This window comes from Sturnus vulgaris, chromosome W (genome assembly GCF_052056855.1).
Source record: "Sturnus vulgaris isolate bStuVul1 chromosome W, bStuVul1.hap1, whole genome shotgun sequence".
In the NCBI taxonomy this organism is placed as follows: domain Eukaryota; kingdom Metazoa; phylum Chordata; class Aves; order Passeriformes; family Sturnidae; genus Sturnus; species Sturnus vulgaris.
Window position 1 is genome coordinate 27,747,928 of NC_142282.1, and position 18,248 is coordinate 27,766,175.

Here is an 18,248-nt window from a genome sequence, read left to right on the forward strand (position 1 = left end):
TTATGTTATGTTATGTTATGTTATGTTATGTTATGTTATGTTATGTTATGTTATGTTGTTATGTTATGTTTTCCAAATAAGTTGCATCTACTACCAGCTTGCAAAATCAGACTTTCCGATAGTCCTTCCTGCCTTTGTCTGATCAATGCTATCTTAAGGACCAGACTTCCAGAATTTTACTGGTGGTTATCTACAAAGACCAGATTGTTATCTGTGAAACTGACTATCACCGGAGATTTTGTTAATTGGGATAAGGATGCTTATTCAACCACCACCGCTTACCTGGCAAAATTGAGACAGCTAAAAAACAAAAAATTATTGATTATGACAGAAAACCACAGTATAAGAAGAGGTTGCAAACCAAGGTTCGATGGGACGTGGTGTGGGCAGTGACCCCTCACGTTGCCCAGCGCGCTGCTTGCTCTGTCTATATGAAATAAAGCAATGTCAGGAAAATTAATCCAGAAACACCAGAGGTTTATGTCCAAAAAGGAGACAGAGGAGTCCTTTTTGCTTTATTCGAATAAAGGGAGAGGCCATGGGACATTCCCCTGGGATCTCTCAAATTTTCGGAGGACGCAGCCTCCTTTTTATCCTATTTTCCCGGCCGCATTTCCCTCTCTCTTTCCCCATTGGCTGAGGTACTTGAGAGGCACAGACTTCCCGGAACGCCTGATACCTGAAATTCCCCTCTAATGTATAACCCTCCCTTTTAATTTTTAATTCTTATAGAATTCATAGTTTTCGCCCCCGTTGCTTCTTTCGTCTTTCGATATCCAATTTCATTTATCAGCAGCCCTACAGTTTGTTTGTAAAGGCAAATATCTCTTTGCATTCATCAATCAGTGGAATCCATCCCATTGTTTCTTTTATCTCTCAGTGCTAGCCTTATCTACAGGCTGATCCACAGCTCATTTGTAAAGACAAATTCAACATTCCTCTCAGCAATCTAAATTTTACTGAATATCGAGACTTTTGCCTCTCATTTATAACAGCCAGCACCCCATAGTCACCATTGGAGTCGCTCTGCAAGTACCAGCCACCATCAGAGCGGCTCTGTAAGCCCCCCGATATCTTGCCTTTGTTCCGGGGGAGCACGTGACACCTTGCCATTGTTGGTTAAACCATTCCCTCTTTTGTACATTTTTTTAAATTGTTGTGTTTATTGCTATTTTCTTTAGTAAATTGATATTTTAATGTTTTTAACCTCTCGTAGTCTTGTTTTGTTCTTTGTTTTTCCCCTCCCCTGTCGGGGGGGGGGGGGAGGGGAGGTCTTGAGCAATCTTAACTTTTCCCCACTGAGGTTTTTTTTAAAACATTACAAATGGGCAAAGGGTTGAGCCTCAAGGAGTATAGCAAACTTGAGTTTGCTGGCTCTGAAAGGCATCCTACTGGCGGAAATTCTGGTTGCATCCAGCTGGCAGTCAAGGAGAGCTCAAAGTGCCTCACTTAAGGACCGCTGTTTATAGGGTCACAAGATGCTTGGCTTTAGTGTGAGAGACTGGAAGGTTTGCTGGGTCAAAACATTTTGGGCACATGCTTGTGGAAAACGGCAAGACAAGTCTTGCCTTAGTGAGGGGATGCGTTGCTCCACACACCCCACCCCCCTGGGGCCTGTAACCCAGCCCCCGCAGTGGCTGCCGATCGCTAATACACTGGAGGTAATGCTCCACCGCTGGAGCCTCTAACCAAGCTCCTAAGTGGCTACCAGACCGGAAGCCCTACCTGGAGAAAGGGCCCAAGAAAGTCAAAGTGTACTTAAGCCAAAGAACAAGGCAAGCACATATATTGACCCTACCTTCATTTGGATTTAATATCAGCTGAAACATTGCTGGAACCCAGGAGTGGTAGCTATATTTGTTCTTATCTATATGTCTTCTCTCTCACTCTTCCTTCTTCAATTCCCTCTTCTCAAAGTTTGAGTAACTTAAATTTGGATCCGTTGGAGTTTGCTAAGTTAATGCTTTGTGAAATGTTCTATGTTGATTGAACGTTGCTCTAAACATTTGAAGAAGTTCCCTGATTTTCTGAAGTTTGCCAGTAAGGTTTTTTGTTATTTTGACCTCTTGAGAATGACTTGTTGGTATTTCTCCCTTGCATCTAACTCAGGGTACATAAAAAACCTGCAAGCCCTTTCAAGAGACTCATTGAGCAAGTTCTGAGGCCTTACAATTAGCCATCTGTCAATCTCCAGGATGATGCAGCCAGCTAAAGTTCCTAGGCTATCAAGAGTGACTGAATATCTCTCGTCCCCCTCCTTGGTTAGGCAACAGAAACTCCTGGTACAGGCAGTATCATACCTACCTTAGTCATGCATGTCTTTCTGATAAGGTCAAGGAAATCATCATTTTCTAACTCATTACTGAAGGCCAAGGCCTAACAAGAATTTCTGAGATTTTAGAGTGGCCCGATGTAAGGGTCGGTCTGAAGTTTCCCTCGATTTTGCCTCTTGACCGTCGCAAGGAGACCTCAAGGACCCCCACCCGGGTTGACTCCAAACAATGGTTTCCTGGCCTGGGCAGGGTGGATTCTTGTCAAGTAACTGTGTGCAGGTGTATTGTGTTCACTGGACTGTGCTGTTGTGGCACTAACCGGAGATTGTGCTGTACCAACTGGAGACTGCATGTACTGCCCGACAGCACCTGTCTCCCACAGCACCACACAATGGTCCATAAATCTTCCCACCTCTTGGCCAGAAGCCACTCGCTTTGGAGAAGGACTATAAAAGAGCGACCCTCTGGAGAAGACCCTTTGAGTACTCCCCACGGATGAAGACTCATCTATTGGCTGGCCCATGAGGACATCCGTCTCGTCTCATTGGTAGCTATTTTCCCATTCCCTTCTTTTTCTCTCTATACTTTGTTTCCTATATCTCTCCCCTCTATCACAACTGAGTTGTTGGCATTTAATAAAAATGCATTGCTGTTGTTGAATAAACTGATTTTGTCCCCTGCATTTTGCCTGTTTGCACCTCTGAGATCAAACAAACCATCATGACCCCCACTCTGTATTAATAGCAGATTGTGACACCCGAGAAGGTGTGGGGGGGGGGAGGAATGCACCACCATGCTGAGGAAACTGATGGATGAAGTGACTAATCCACTATCCATCATATTTGAGAAGTTGTGGTAGTCTGGTAAAGTTCCCACTTACTGGAAAAGGGGAAACATAACCCGAGTTTTAAAAAAGGGAAATAAGGAAGACCCAGGGAACTACAGTCCAGTCAGTCTCACCTCAGTGCCCAGCAAGATCATGGAGCAGCTCCTCCTGGAAACTGCTAAGGCACATGTAAAATAAGGAGATGATTGGTGAAAGCCAACATGGCTTCACTAAAGGCAAATTGTGCCTGACAAATTTAGTGGCCTTCTACAACGGGATTACAAAGGTGGTGGATGAGGGAAAAGTAACTGAAGTCATACACCAGGACTTGTGCAAAGCATTTGACACTGTTCTTCATGACATTCTGTTGTGAAAAGCGTATAAAATTTGACAGAAAATAAACCCCCTTGTGTTTCAGCTGGTCCTCAGATATCAGAGGGGCTGGGTGCAGCTAGACTTAATTTTTGATTATAACCAATTTGACACTATAAGTCTGCGTTCAATAAGAACGTGTTCAATTTTGTTCTATTTTGTTCATCAACACACGTTTCATCAGGATAGGTGTCATTTAGCCACTGATAAACACCATTCCCTTCTAGTAATAGCAACCTTTCAGATGAAATAGCTTTCCAGGTTTTCCTTTGCCCCCGTTTTCTGTTGTTTTCTGGCTGGGGGAGGGTGGTAAACTGCAGAAACTCATTTCCTACATTGTTTGCTTTCCTGAGTTGTGTGGTCCAGCACATGAGCCTCTGCCATCTTATCTTTGTCTGGGAAACCTCGTGAAGTAGACAGCATTGGAATGGCCACCATTTTGTCTTTGTATGGAGAAACCACGTGGCACAGAGCATGGGAATGGCTTCCATTTTCTTTTTGTCCTAGGGGGGCAGGTGACATCTTGCCTTTGTTGAGTAAACCATTCTCTCTTTTATCCAATCTATTATTAATACTGTTGTGCTTAGTGCTATTTCTTCAGTAAATTGTGATTCCAAATTACAATCTCTCCTAGTATTTTTCTTCCACTATTGAAAGGGGGCAGTTTGAGTGGGCTTAATTTTCCCTGCTGAGTTTTTAAACCAGCACATCATCAGTCATATGTTTCTAGGCCAGCTGTGTCAGCTCAGCAGCTCTAGATAAGTTATCAGTACTATCATTTGTTGGTTCTTTTGTCAGGAATTTTGTCTTCCACATCCTCACCCATGCCAGTTTCTGACAGGAAACATTTCTCATCCTCAGTGGTTAACTTTGGGATTGATGAGTCAAGCTGGTCTCAGCATTCTTCATCACCAAAAGCAGTGTAACTCCCTTCTCCATCCTTCACTGATAACTTTTGCAAATAGGGTAAAATTTGAGGTCTTTTACCCCCTGCTTCTGCTTCACTCCAAACATCATTCAGTTGCTAAGTACGCCCTTGCTGGAGTCAGGTGCAAGATGAGCAATTGGCTCAGCCCACCATCCTGTTTAACCAGCCCCAGCAACTCTCTGCCAAGTCATGGCTACCCCGCACTTTCACACAGCAAGCCAGGCAATTTTCCCCAGGTATTAAAAAAATCTACTTTGCCTGAATAGTTTTGACATTACAGATGACAAAAAGAACTCTCTCATGTATTCTGCACTCCTGCTTTTTAAAGGAATACATACCTTAAATAAGAATGCAGTAAATAATAGATGTTAATTGGCTCAAGCTTTTGTCTCATAATAGGCAATGTGACTAGCTATAGAAAGAGACTCTAGGTCTCATAATTAACAGAAAGTAACAATTGCATTGGTCTGAAAGTTAGGCTTATAGGAAGATACATATTATTTCTATGTGTTTCAAAAGAGCATCATAGCACAGAATCCTTAAGGATGCAGTATTCTAGCAATTCTTACAAAGACTGCTATAAAAGTGTGTTTTCTTTTGAGGCTCTTGTCATTACAGTCAAATCACATGAGCTAGATGCCAAACTGAACATGCTGATGTGCCATGGCATATTTCAAGAGGCAATGCAAAGCAGCTACACAATCAACATCTAAGAAACAAAATAGAGTAAATTTTACCTTGTTACTACCTGGTATGTATAAATGCTATTTAGACTTCTAAAAGATTTTGTGTCTTGGTTTAAGAAAATTTATGGGGCAGACATTCCAAAATGAGTTGCCTTCCCTTTTAGTTTTAACCACTCCCCTTTAATCAATAACGAAAGGCAAATGTGAGACGATATAAGAGAAAAAATAACAGTTTACTAGAAAAAAAACCAAAACATCAACAACCAAGGTAACAGGAATAAACACTAGATACAAAGGTGCTGAATCCTACAAACTCCTGGGGAACAAAGAAAACAAAACAGTGGAGAATTCTCTCCCCTCAAGATGGCACTTTCTATAAATGGCCATGTAGTCCAACAGAGAAAAGTAAAATGGTGGATAATCCCCCTTCTCCTGACCACATGTGGAGAGAGTGAGAACAAAGAGAGAAAAACAACACAGCAACCAAATCTTCATGATTACAAAACCTCCCTATTCCCCCAAACAACAACCAACAGGGAACAAGGACAAAAAAAATAAAGAAAACCTGGAGTCCAAAAACAGGCAAATGCCCCTCTAGCAGTTTAGTGCATGCCACTCAACAGGGTCTCTCCCGATGGCAGCAGCTCTGTCAACAATGGCAGCTGGAGCTCAGGCAGTGGCTGGAAACTGTGAACTGAGGCAGCAGAGAACCTGCATTATCAATTTCTCTGCTTCTTTTTTGGCCAGCTGGACCCAGTTGGTGTTGGCACTGCAGTTCTGAGTCATTGGTGAATTGCAGGGGGGGAAGAAGTGGTCCCACCAAGCACCAAAAACCAGCAGCCCCTGCCCTGCAGGCAGGGGTCCAGAGCTGGGGGTGTTGGCAACTACTCCAAAGATCTGGGAAAAAAACAAGACAGCCTCTGGCTGAATGTCCCATGTTTTAAAGGGACCTCAGGCCAACTGCCCCCATGACCCCTGGTGAAACACCCTGGTTTTGGTTCTGGCCTCCGAATCTTAAAGGGACAGTTACAATCTTGGGTATATGGCATAGCACAGTGTCCCAGGGTGGATGACTTTATGATGCTTGTATTCTCAATTGTCTGTTCTGTTTATGCTGGATATTAAGTTCTACACCTTTAAGACTGGTTCTGAGAGCGAAGGGGAGAAGAGAAGAAGCGCACAGTTTGTTTTCAGAAACTGCACTTGCTCCCCAGCATCCTTCTCACAGACTGTGTTGTCTGCAGCATGGACAGTGGGAGAGAGCTCTCCTTTGCTTTTTACTTATTTTTTTTTAGCTGGCTGAGGCAGAGAAGTTTCCCGGACTGTGGCTTTTCTTTTTCTTGGAACTGTTCAAACCTGCTCTGGATTGAGAACCCAGAAAAACATGGAGAGCTTACACCTGTGGCCCACGGGGGCCCTGAACGTGTCATTTTCCACTGCAGGAGGGACTGGTAAGAGACTGAGCGAGTGGAGCTACACCCCACGTAAAGGACTTTCTGAATTTGTCATCTCTTCAGAGCAGTGAGAGATTTTATTGTTTAATATTATTAATTTTTTTATGCTTGTGAATACTTTGGTTGTTAAATAAACTTTTTTTTTCCACTTTTCTACAAGGAAATCTTTTCCTGAATCAGTATGGGGAGGGGCTTGAATCTGCTTTCTAGAGGGACCCCTTTTGGAGTTTCCTCCCAAAGTTGCCCTAAACCAGGACATGCAGATATGGAATGCACTACACAGTTTTTGTGTTACCCAGGAAATTTTACCTAGTCAAAGGCAGCCAATTTTAAAACCCCATTTTCATCTAACAGTAAGTTATTTGGCTTAAGATTCTGTTAGTATAGAAAGAAAAAACTTCTTTTTGTTTGTGTTGATAAAACTGGGCATATAATGAACGAATCACTTACCATCTCCCACAAGCAGACTGATGCCCATCTAGTCTCCAAGCAACAGGCACCTTGGAATCCAAACACTTCCCTTCTTCTTCTACCCCAGTTTTTATTGCTGAGTATGGCATTATATGGTATGCAATATCCCTCTAGCCAATTCAGGTCAGCTGTTCCAGCTGCATTGCCTCCCAGCTTAGAATCATAGAATAGAATCATAGGATCATTTAGGTTGCAAAAGACCCTTAAGATCATCAAGTCCAACTGTTAAGCCAGCACTGCCAAGTCCACCACTAAACCACATCTTTAAGTGCCACATATACACATCTTTTAAATACTGATAAGGACAGTAGAACAGAACAGCATTTTACTCACTTAATAAGGACAGGAGAACAGAACAATATTTTTTTATTCCTATCGAATAAAGGGAACGATGTAGTCTTGGAGAACTAGATAAGTCTGACAAAGCAGAAGTCATGCAAGACAATGTTATTGTGCTTACTCAAAAGTGGGAGTCAAGGAACAGCCACCTAAAAAGGGCATTAGACTTTGAAGACAGACTCCCAAAGAACCATATAAGGACTTCCCATAAAGAGTGCGACTATGTAAAATAAAGTAATACATATACATCAAGTAAGTGGGGATAACTAATGAACATGTAATCAGTGTGTATGATAAAAACTGTTTACCTGACACTCGGCACTCGATTAGAGAAAGGATCCTCCAAGTGACCAGAATGCTTCAGTAAAGAATGCCTGTTCTCTAATACTCAAAACAGTGTAAGAAAGTTTCTATCTGTCCGAATTCAGTATCAATACCTCCAGGGATGGTGACTCAACTACTTCCCTGGGCAGTCTGTTACAATGCTTGACAACCTTTTCAGTGAAGAAAATTTTTCCTAATATCCAATCTAAACCTCTCCTGATGCAACTTGAGGCCATTTCCTCTCGCCCTATCACTTGTTACTTGGACAAAGAGACCAACATCCATCTCCCTACAACTTCCTTTCAGGCAGTTGTAGAAAGCAATAAGTTTTCCCCTCAGCATCCTTTTCTTCAAGCTAAATATCCCCGGGTCCCTCAGCCACTCCTCATAAGACTTGTGCTCTATACCCTTCATCAACTCTGTTGCTCACCACATTTTGCCCATCTACAGCCTACTCATTGGGGCAGGGGCAGAGTGGGAAAAAGAAAAATCTTCATTAATGAAATGAATAAGGGCAAGGAGACCAGCTCCCGTTTTAATGTCTTTATTGAGAAATCAGCTCTGGGTGGGAGCCCGACGGGTCACGTGCACCACCGCTGCTCCCGATGGACAATCCAGAGGAGGAGGAATTCAGCTTTGCTGTGCAGCAGAGCTGGGCCTTCTGTCCTCACAGGAGTCCCCCAGAAGACACTGGTTAGCTCGTAATTCAGGGGTGTCATGTCAATCGGGTGCTGTTCAGGTCATGGTGACAAGGCAGGAGAGTCCTGGTTGGTGATTTTATCTTCTTCACTGCTTTTCTTACTTGGGAGTACCATTTTTGTTTTTTGATGTTATATTGGCTCGTTGCTTTTAGGGGTTTTTGATTACTGAGTTGTGTCCCATAAGCACTTGCGGTCTTCTCATTTGCCAGGCATCATTTTGGGAGCAGCAAAGGCGTTACCCACGGGGAGGGAAAGGGCACAATGGCAAGACAATTCCAGGGAGTGGGGATCAGAACAGAACAACAGCAACAATGAACATAAAAACAGGGTATTTTCCACAGTTAACAGAACATTAACAGAACAAACAGGAGCTTGTTCCTAACAGTTAATGCCTAAGCACTGCTCAGCAATAGCCAAAATGTTGGTGTGTTATTGTGCTGGTTTGAAAGTAAACCGGCGGGAGAAATTAACCCCCTCACAAATACCTTAAGAGAGGTTTCAGGTCAGAGTTACAATTTAATAGAAAAATTACAATAAACGCAATGATACAGAAAAACTCTCTTAAAACCACAGTCAGAATACAACCTGACACCCTGTTGCTCAGGGTGGTAGTTCCGGTCCAATTAAGCAGTGGTTGCAGTGCTGTTGAAGTGATCGTTGCAGTCTTCTTCAAAGAGGTGGTCGTGTGGAAGGTCTGGTCCTCCTGTGGAAGTTCAGGTCCTCCTCTGGATGTCCAGTGGTGGTGCTGGTGTCCCAAGTCCCCAAACTGCCCAGATTATATATGGTGAAGTTCAGGTGGTACCACTCTCAGGGCAGGGAGTTTCACAGTGGAATGATGTAATCCTATGAGTCAAAGGATATTTTTGGAGTCCTTGATGATCATTCCAGCTGCCTTTCCTGCCGGTGCCTATTCAGTTCCTTATGGCCCAATAGCAGAGACACCCCCCTCAGGATGGGTGGGAATGTGCTGCTGCTTCTCTGGAGGGAGTTACCAGGGCTGAGTCATTGGTGTGAACAAAAAGAAACATTAGCCTGCCTCGCAGGTTGTCTCTTTTTCCTTATCTCAGAGACCCAGCTTGTAGCCTGAGGGGTGGGGTGTGCACTGGGCAGCTGTTGCAAACGACCCACCATTAACAGTTCATTAGGAATAATGTAGATGGGTATAGAATACATAGTTTGGCAACAACCATATTGGCACTCTTTCTCCTGTAAACACAACAGTTAACAGTAGTTTGGTCACAAATCAAAACATGGCACCATCTGTGTTAGTTTTGCACAGCCTGGTTTTTGGTGGGGGGATTGGGGGGGCACAGAGGTGGCTTCTGTGAGAAGCTGCTAGAAGCTTCCACCATGTCTGGAAGAGTCAATCCCTGATGGCTCTGAAGGTGGACATGCCACTGGCCAAGGCTGGGCCAATTAGAGAGGCTGGTAACGCCTCTGTGACAACATATTTAAGAAGAAAATCAAAACAAAGTGAAGGCAATTTTAATTCCATCTAGAGAAGAGGAGATGAGAACATGTGAGGGAAAGAACATAGAGACACCAAGGCCAGCGCAGAAGGAAGGGGGAGGAGATGCTCCAGGTGCCAGAGCCAAGATTCCTCTGCAGGCTGTGGTGATGACCATAGTGAAGCAGGCTATTCCCCTGCAGCCCATAGAGGTCCACTGGGGATGCAGAGATCCACCTGCAGCCCATAGAGGCAGTGCCCATGCCAGAGCGGGTGGATGCCTGAAGGAGGCTGTGATCCAGTGGGAGACCCAATGGAGAGAGGGGGCCGCTGCTTCCAAGCTGGAGCAGCCTGTCCTTGGAGGACTGCACCCCATGGAAGAGTGACCCACACCGCAGCAGTTTTGGGAGGATTGATATGAGAGGAATGTTGAATTTGTCTTTACAAATGAGTTGTGGATCAGCCTGTAGATAAGGCTAGCACTGAGAGAGAAAAGAAACAATGGGATGGATTCGACTGATTGATGAATGCAAAGAGATATTTGCCTTTACAAACAAACTGTAGGGCTGCTGATAAATGAAATTGGATATCGAAAGATGAAAGAAGCAACGGGGGGAAAACTATGAATTCTATAAGAATTAAAAATTAAAAGGGAGGGTTATACATTAGAGGGGAATTTCAGGTATCAGGCGTTCCGGGAAGTCTGTGCCTCTCAAGTACCTAAGCCAATGGGGAAAGAGAGAGGGAAATGCGGCCGGGAAAATAGGATAAAAAGGAGGCTGCGTCCTCCGAAAATTTGAGAGATCCCAGGGGAATGTCCCATGGCCTCTCCCTTTATTCGAATAAAGCAAAAAGGACTCCTCTGTCTCCTTTTTGGACATAAACCTCTGGTGTTTCTGGATTAATTTTCCTGACAGATACTTGTGAGATTGGACCCATCTCAGAGAGGTTCATGGAGAACTGTCTCCCTTGGGAAGAGACCTTGCAGTCTCACAGGTGGAAGGATTCTCCCTGCGCAGCAAAAAAACCCCTTTGGTGGCAAACTGACCGAAATCCCCACACCCCATCTCCCCGTGCTGTTGGTGGGAAGGAGGGAGGGGTTGGGGGAAAAAAGGTGTCTTTGAGGACTTATTTTACTTCTCATTATCCTCTTCTGATTTTGTTAGTAATAAATCTACTTTGTACCTCTAAGCTGAGCCTGTTTTACCCCTGGAGTGTTTTCTCCCCGTCCTTATTTCAACTCATGAAGTGTTTGCTAAATTTTCTCTCCTCTGCCCAGCTGTAATACAGGAGGGTGAGTAAACAGCTTTTGTGGGTGCCTGGCTTTTGGCCAGTGTCAAACTGCAACACTAGCAAAAGTAAAAAAAAATTCAAAACCCCTTCTTTTTCAGGGTATAATAAGATTTGGTTTTGTTTTAAAGAGACGTTACATCTTGGAAATATCAGTTGTTCAGTGTGGCACTTCCAGATTGAGGCACACTGACAAACCTCAGGAATATGCCTCTCTTCTCTTTGAAATAGAAATATTTAATAGGGCAAGGCACACATCCTTTTATATCACGATGTGAGTATAGAAAAGCTATGGTGGCCAAAACCTGCTCCCCCTTTATTGAATCTGTTAATATCCAGGTTTTATAGAGGAAAAACTTGAAGGGGTGTACTTTAGCAATCACACTGACTGCATTGCATCAAACCCTGATTCTTGCAGGGTAGCAATTCCTCCTTCAAAGATGCTGGTAGGTATGGCTTATATGAAAACTGACTGGCAAACAAATGCTTCTGTGGTATATTGTGCAGCAAGAGTTCCAGCTGTGTGTAAGCTGAAAAAACAGTATTGTCCCAAACTTGGGATCTGATTTACCATGTGAGACTCTAGCACAGTTTTGGGTAAATCTACATTAATTACTTTACCCTCATCATTTACCTATTTTAATTACTTATTGTGAAATTAAGTCAACAATGTTTGCTTTCAGTTGGACAAAGCCTTAGATTCAGAAAAAAAAGTATGCCAAGTTAAGAGTTATCTGATAACACAGGAAAAATAGACATTATCATTATTATTATTTGTCACAGTGCAAGCTGGCTTGTACTGGGCAGTTAATCTGACTACTGATTGGATAAACAGCCTGGCTTAAAAGGCCAGCCCCCAAAGAACAGAGATAGGACAAGATTAGAGACAGATAAGGATTTAATCCAATGAGTTCCAGCCCTGGCTGCAGAGAGCTATTGGTCAGCCCGATCTGTGAGCCAATCACAGACGCTTGCCTGGGAACATTGAAAAGGGTATAAAAAGTGAGGTCAGAACTCAATAAAGGCTTTTGTCACATAGATCACAGAGTGTGGGGTCTTCTGTCTCGGGTCCCACGCCATTCGAACTCAACATCTGGTGAGTCCCGACGTGATCTGGCACAGCCATACCGCCGCGAGCGGGGGAGACAGGCCGTCCACAGAGACGGTGGACACTGGCCGAGAGCCAGGGCTGTCCGATAAAGACGGGTTCTGCCCATAGAGGCAGGGGGAACACTGGCAAGAGTCAGGAATACGTCCAAGAGACGAGAAAGATGCCCAAAAAAGAGAGGCGACAGGAGCTGATCACAGCCAGAGCGTCCTAGAGATAGAGGAAAACTTCAGCCAAAAAGCTACAAGAAAACAATGGGGAGCTTCTTTTCTACAAACACACATCCAGTGATAGAGGTATGGACAGAGTTTTTGGAGGAGTGGGAAATTGAATATGAAAAAGAATTGCTTTTTGATTTAATACTATGGACAAAAGAAAAGGGGGTGGAACCGACTGTAGAAACTGCATTAAATACAGACTATTGGACTAAAACTGGAGAAGAAATACTAAATGCTGCCTTAAAAAATGATAAAAATGCAATTAGAGCTTTAAAGCCTTGGAAAACTATCTTAAAGCCGATAAAAGAGATAAAAGCTGATTTATCCAGCGAAAGCATGGAAGAAAAAGTACTTACTCCATGCAGAAAGACTTTACTGGCCAGTAATTCCTCAGTTGTCAGCCCAGAGACTAAAAACACCCCAAACTGCTGCGGGAGACATCCGAGAACTATCCCAAAATGGTGGCGGCCGCATGGCTAGGGGAGGGAGAAAGGAAATACAGCCTCCCTCGTGGGACATACTTCCACCACAAGCCCAGCCCTGGGGGGGCACGCCTTTGCTCCAAGCCCAGCCCTGGTGGGACGTGCCTCCAGCTCCAACCATGCCTTGGTGGGAGGTTCCCGCGGTCTCAGTCCAACCTCAAGAAGGCGGAGTCCTGACCCAAGACCAGCCCCGAGCAGGCGTGCATCGGCCCCGAGCGGCCCTGCCTCCGGGGGGAGGGGTTTCGGCCCCAGCCCAGCCTCCAGAGGGCTTGTCTCCTCCCCGGCAAGAGGGCGTGGCGCCGCCCCGAGTCGCCATGGAAACCCCCACCGACCCCCGAGCCGAAGCGCACTGAGATGACGTCACACCAGGAGCGACACAAGAAAAACCTGGAAGTTCATCGGGACCGAGAGATGCCAGCACCAAAGCCCTGAAAACGACTCCAGAACCGAGAATCAGCCCCGATCCTGCTGGAGATACAGCACCCACAGTTTCTCCACACCAGGAGCCGAACACGGAACAGCTCCAAGAGGTCTCTGCACAGAGAAACAGCCAACACACCCAAGGAAAAGACACGAGCTGCACCTCGGCAGCCAACCCCCAAACAGCAGCTCCAGCCCCGTTAATGTTTAAATCAGATGTCGTCTCCTCCAAGGACCCGGTAATCTTCTGGTCAGAGGTAAAACAAAAGGCGATAGAATGTGGGGATATAGAAACTGCTGTATTAATTTCTGTGCCAGTGAATTCAACAGCACCAAGCAGCCAGCAACGGGGGGATGGGACAGTTGAGGCTTTCCCGGTTAGTAATGGAACAACACCTAATCAACATGTACCTTTCAATTGGCAAATCATTTTAGAGCTACACCAGTTAGCCGATAAGCATGGGTTGGGATCCCCTGCTGTGATAAATATGCTTAAACTCGTAACTGATAGTGAGCTAACACCCTATGATATGAAGCAAATTGCAAAGTTACTCTGTACTCCACTACAGTATATGATATTTGAATCGACCTGGAGAATATATATAGAGGAGCAAGAGTTACAAAACTCGAGGCTATCACAGCAAGATCCATGCTTTGGGGTGGGGGTTCCCCAGTTGCTGGGAGTATGTTCCATGGAAGATCCTCAAACCCAAGCATGCTTAAATTTTGTGATATTAAACCAGGCAAAAGAATTAGGAATGAGAGCCCTAAATAAGGTTACAAACATGTCTGAGCCAACCCCGGGATATAGAAACATAAAACAAAACCCAAGTGAACCATATACACAGTTCATAGAGTGATTGCAAGATACCATAGAAAAGGAAGTAGATAATATTGATGCAAAAAATCTAGTATTGCTACAATTAGCACGAGATAATGTGAATGAGGACTGCAAAAAACTCATAAATGCAAATCCATCCTTAGAAGAAATAATTAATGCATGTGCTAAACTTGAGACAACATCAACTAACATTCAGAGGTTAGCTGATTCTATTGCAACTGCAGTGAAGCTGAGAGCAGAAAGCCTCAATCAGAGATAACAAAGCCACCGGAAGGCAAGTTGTCCCAAAAATCCTGCTTTACAGAAGAAGGCTAGAGGACCAGGTAACCTCAAATCATCCTATAATAGAGGTGGGAAAACCAGAACAGTTATAATCAAAATTAAAAAAACTAGCCACACCAATCGTGGCAATGTAACCAGCAATGTTCACCTTCAGCAAAGCTCAACAGCTGCTTCATCCACCTTCAACTTGATTTTAGCAAAGCCTGCATATCTTGCAAGTTTTACTAGGTTGATATTTGCCTTGTTAACCTGTTTTCTTACAGTTGCTAAAGGAATATTTTTTCAAAGTTGCAAATATAGTATACAAATTTTTAAGTGTGTATTGAAGTTCACAGTTGAATGTTTGCTGACTTTATTCATATACATTGCAATAGCATCATACTCAATCAGCTATCTTAAAAAATGAAAATCTTGCTTACTCTAAGTTCTACAAAACAAATTTCTATGGATCAGTTAGTAAAAGGTATTTCATTAGCAAATCACAGTTGCAAAATTTCTAAAGTATATACCTCTTGTCACTTCAGTTTGCAATGTTTAAAATTTATTAGAGGTTTGTTTTGAAATATAATAAAGAATTTTGCCTAGTCTAAAGTCTCAACTCTGGCCATTTTGGGATTTTAACTAAGCAAAAGGAAATGTGCATCATCAAAACCTTCTCAGACTCTTTCAATTGTGGCCAAATTGGAATTTGACTTACAAGGAGAGCAAATTAGAAAATCCATATATTTCTGAGTTTAAAAGAGAAAGAAATCATTTTGACTATCGAATTTAGCCTTGCTAAAGCTAAAATTCCTTCCTTTGGGATAAACATGAAGAATCTTATCAGGAAAAGATTCTCCTAAGTTACCATTTAAAGGAAAACTCTTCAACAGTATTAAACACTACAATTGGATTATAACATATCAGTAATTATAATTCTCACCACATAGAAATAATTTAAAGGCCTATGTTTTGCTTCTTGTTTTAAATTCTAAAAACAAAAAAGGGGGAGAAAGGATAGAAAATACATGTGTTCTTAATTGAAACAGTTTTAAGTTATCTAGTGTATTGGTTCTTAAATAAAACAAAGAAAAGGGAGTAAGGAATAAAGGAAATACATATGTTTTTATTTGAAATGGTTTTAAGTTAAATGGTTTCTTGTTTTTAAAAAATGTTAATGCTTTAGAACTAAGTGGTTCTTGTTTAATGTTAAATTGTAACACTGTAGTTATTAAGCATTGAGCCTGTAACATGTCAAGCTGAAAATCATGTTAACAGTTGTCTAAATAAAAACAACATAACTCCAATGATACATCAAGCACATCAATAATTTGGAATACTAAGCTTAAAACATTCAATAACAAAATTTTAAATTTAAAGGATTTATGGCAGTAAATATTGCAATTTTTCTAAATGATACAATTTAAAACCCAGCCAGCCTGTTAAGCAGGCAAAGTGCCTGAGTGAGAATCTCAGTTCATCTATTAGACCTTAAGAGCTCATGTATCATTGGTTGTGAAAGTAAATGACAGAAATTGCACCTACCTCACAGAGTTATAGGACACTGAAATAACAGAGTTGCTTGTTTACAAAATGTTTTAATGTTTACCAATTGTTTTATCAAGTTGGAATTTTGCACAGTTCTAAAACTGAATGTTATATTAAGTTATAATTTCAAAAGAAAAGTTTAAAGTTTTATAGTTATAGAGTTAAGTTATATTTTTATGTTAAACAGTTAAATTGTTATATGTGAAACCAAAAGTGTTTAATTCACCTGACTGCCCCTGAACAAAAGCCCTGCAGCTTCTGGTATGTGGAACTCATCACTATCCAAAAAGCCAAATTTATTAAGCTAGGTAAAACCCCATTCCAACTGAATAGATGCTGTTAATGTAATTTTGCATGCAAAAGGGCCCTTGCAGGCAAGACTACAGAGAACAAGCCGCACATTTGTGTTTCAAAATTTTTATTCAAATTAATAAAAAAGAAACGGGGAATTGTCACAGTGCAAGCTGGCTTGTACTGGGCAGTTAATCTGACCACTGATTGGATAAGCAGCCTGGCTTAAAAGGCCAGCCCCCAAAGAACAGAGATAGGACAAGATTAGAGACAGATAAGGATTTAATCCAATGAGTTCCAGCCCTGGCTGCAGAGAGCTATTGGTCAGCCCGATCTGTGAGCCAATCACAGACGCTTGCCCGGGAACATTGAAAGGGGTATAAAAAGCGAGGTCAGAACTCAATAAAGGCTTTTGTCACATAGATCACAGTGTGGGGTTTTCCTGTCTCGCATCCCACGCCGTTCAAACTCAACAATTATTAATGTATTTGAACTATAGCTACACATTGTATAGGCTAAAAGTAATTGGCTGAACGACTGTTCTTGAAGGACAGTAGTCCATTGAAGGCCAGGTAAATCACAACTGTTTCAGTCCAACTGGGAGACTCCAGGATGAGTGCTCAGTTTCTCTTTAAAAATTCTTCCATTAGAATGGAATTGAAGAGTTGAGAGCAAAGGTTCTTTACCGGAAAGTTGGCAATCTGATGCAGGATCCCTTAAGGATGGTAGCCTATACACATACAAAATCATACTGTGCCACAGAGGCTGTAAGAGAAGACCATGATTATTGGGGTTTTACTTGTCTGTCAATTAGTGTAATTCCTCTGTAATTCACGGTTCCACCCATTGCTTCTTTCATCTATCAATATCTGGCTTTATCTATCAGCAGGCCCACAGTCTGTAAAGACACATTCCTCTGATTCCTTTCACCCCTGACAGGTCGGCTGGGCCCAGCTGCTTCTTGATAGATGGTCAAGGGGTTCTTGTGATGGCCCTCTTGTGACTTGGGTAGGGCTGTGATGGAGGGAAGCCCCCTGGTCCTGGGGCTGCCTGCAGCAACACTGGCTTTGGCGGCCTCTGCCTGGTCTGTGTACTGGCCTAGCCCTGTCTTACCTTCTGCACACAATGATGGGGCCCTGTTGTGAGGTGGGGTGATACTGTGATTATAAGGTGAGAGGGTCGGCCTTGTGCGGGGGGGGTGGCTGGGGGAGGCAGATTGATTCCCCCACCACTGTCCTGACATCAGGCTTTCATAGCCTCCTCCTGAGAGAAGGCCCTGGCACTGACACCTCTCCAGCCCGAGGAGCTGCTTTCCATGACTTGATGGCTGTGCCTGAGATGTCAAAGTCCAAGTCTCTGCAGAGGCTAAACTAGCATGCCCCTGTAGTCTGGAGCCTCTCCCTAATTTGCTATAGTTGATTCAAAGAAAATCACCTAATAGTGAGACACTGTTAAGAAAGCATTCCTTTATTTGATATCGGGATGGTATTCAGGGTGTCCCTCCATGAACGCATCTGCTTGGGCATTGTTCCCTCGGGCTTATATACATTCTAACATTCAAATGACTTCCCCAAACCCTCTCCACTTGGTACTTAACCTGTGCGTCACCTGAGACTTTTGTGGATTTTTTGCCTTTATGTTTTTGTGGAGCAAGATTGCCATCCACTGTCTGATATTCTGAACTGCAGTGCTTTTATTCTGGGGTTCTTGGGCTGCTTACTTCGATTTTATATGATTTCCTTGTCTTTCTCATTATGTCCTCTGTTTGAACTGTCACGCTGAGTTATCACCCCTTTATCTTGGTACTGCAGGATTCATGCAATTAGCCCCAGCCAAGTGAGACCCAGGACTCTTTCATCTGGACAGGTTTCTACTTATTTAGTGTTCTGAAGCTCTTAGGTCATTGTAATCAAGCCACAGCTGGCGAGTTTTGCTCATTTTCTCAGCCTCTTGTTATCAATGTTCTAC

General features: G+C 43.1%; 2 long non-coding RNA genes across 3 annotated transcripts in view; one reads left to right on the top strand and one right to left on the bottom strand.

The window, feature by feature from the left end:
- Positions 1 to 5,299: 5,299 nt before the first annotated feature.
- LOC148220066 (uncharacterized) lies at positions 5,300 to 13,035 on the bottom strand. Of its 2 annotated transcripts, none has more exons than XR_015799162.1 (2): positions 12,794 to 13,035; positions 5,300 to 12,429 (listed from the first exon to the last, which is right to left on the bottom strand). It is a non-coding gene; the product is annotated as an uncharacterized LOC148220066 (long non-coding RNA). The 2 variants fall into 2 exon arrangements; XR_015799161.1 differs by having other exon boundaries at positions 5,300 to 9,580; positions 12,794 to 12,970.
- A 10-nt stretch (positions 13,036 to 13,045) lies between these two features.
- LOC148220067 (uncharacterized) overlaps positions 13,046 to 18,248 on the top strand; it is a 47,771-nt gene continuing 42,568 nt past the window's right edge. Inside the window, exon 1 of the long non-coding RNA XR_015799163.1 lies at positions 13,046 to 13,596. This is a non-coding gene — a long non-coding RNA (uncharacterized LOC148220067). The remainder of the gene's footprint in view (positions 13,597 to 18,248) is intronic.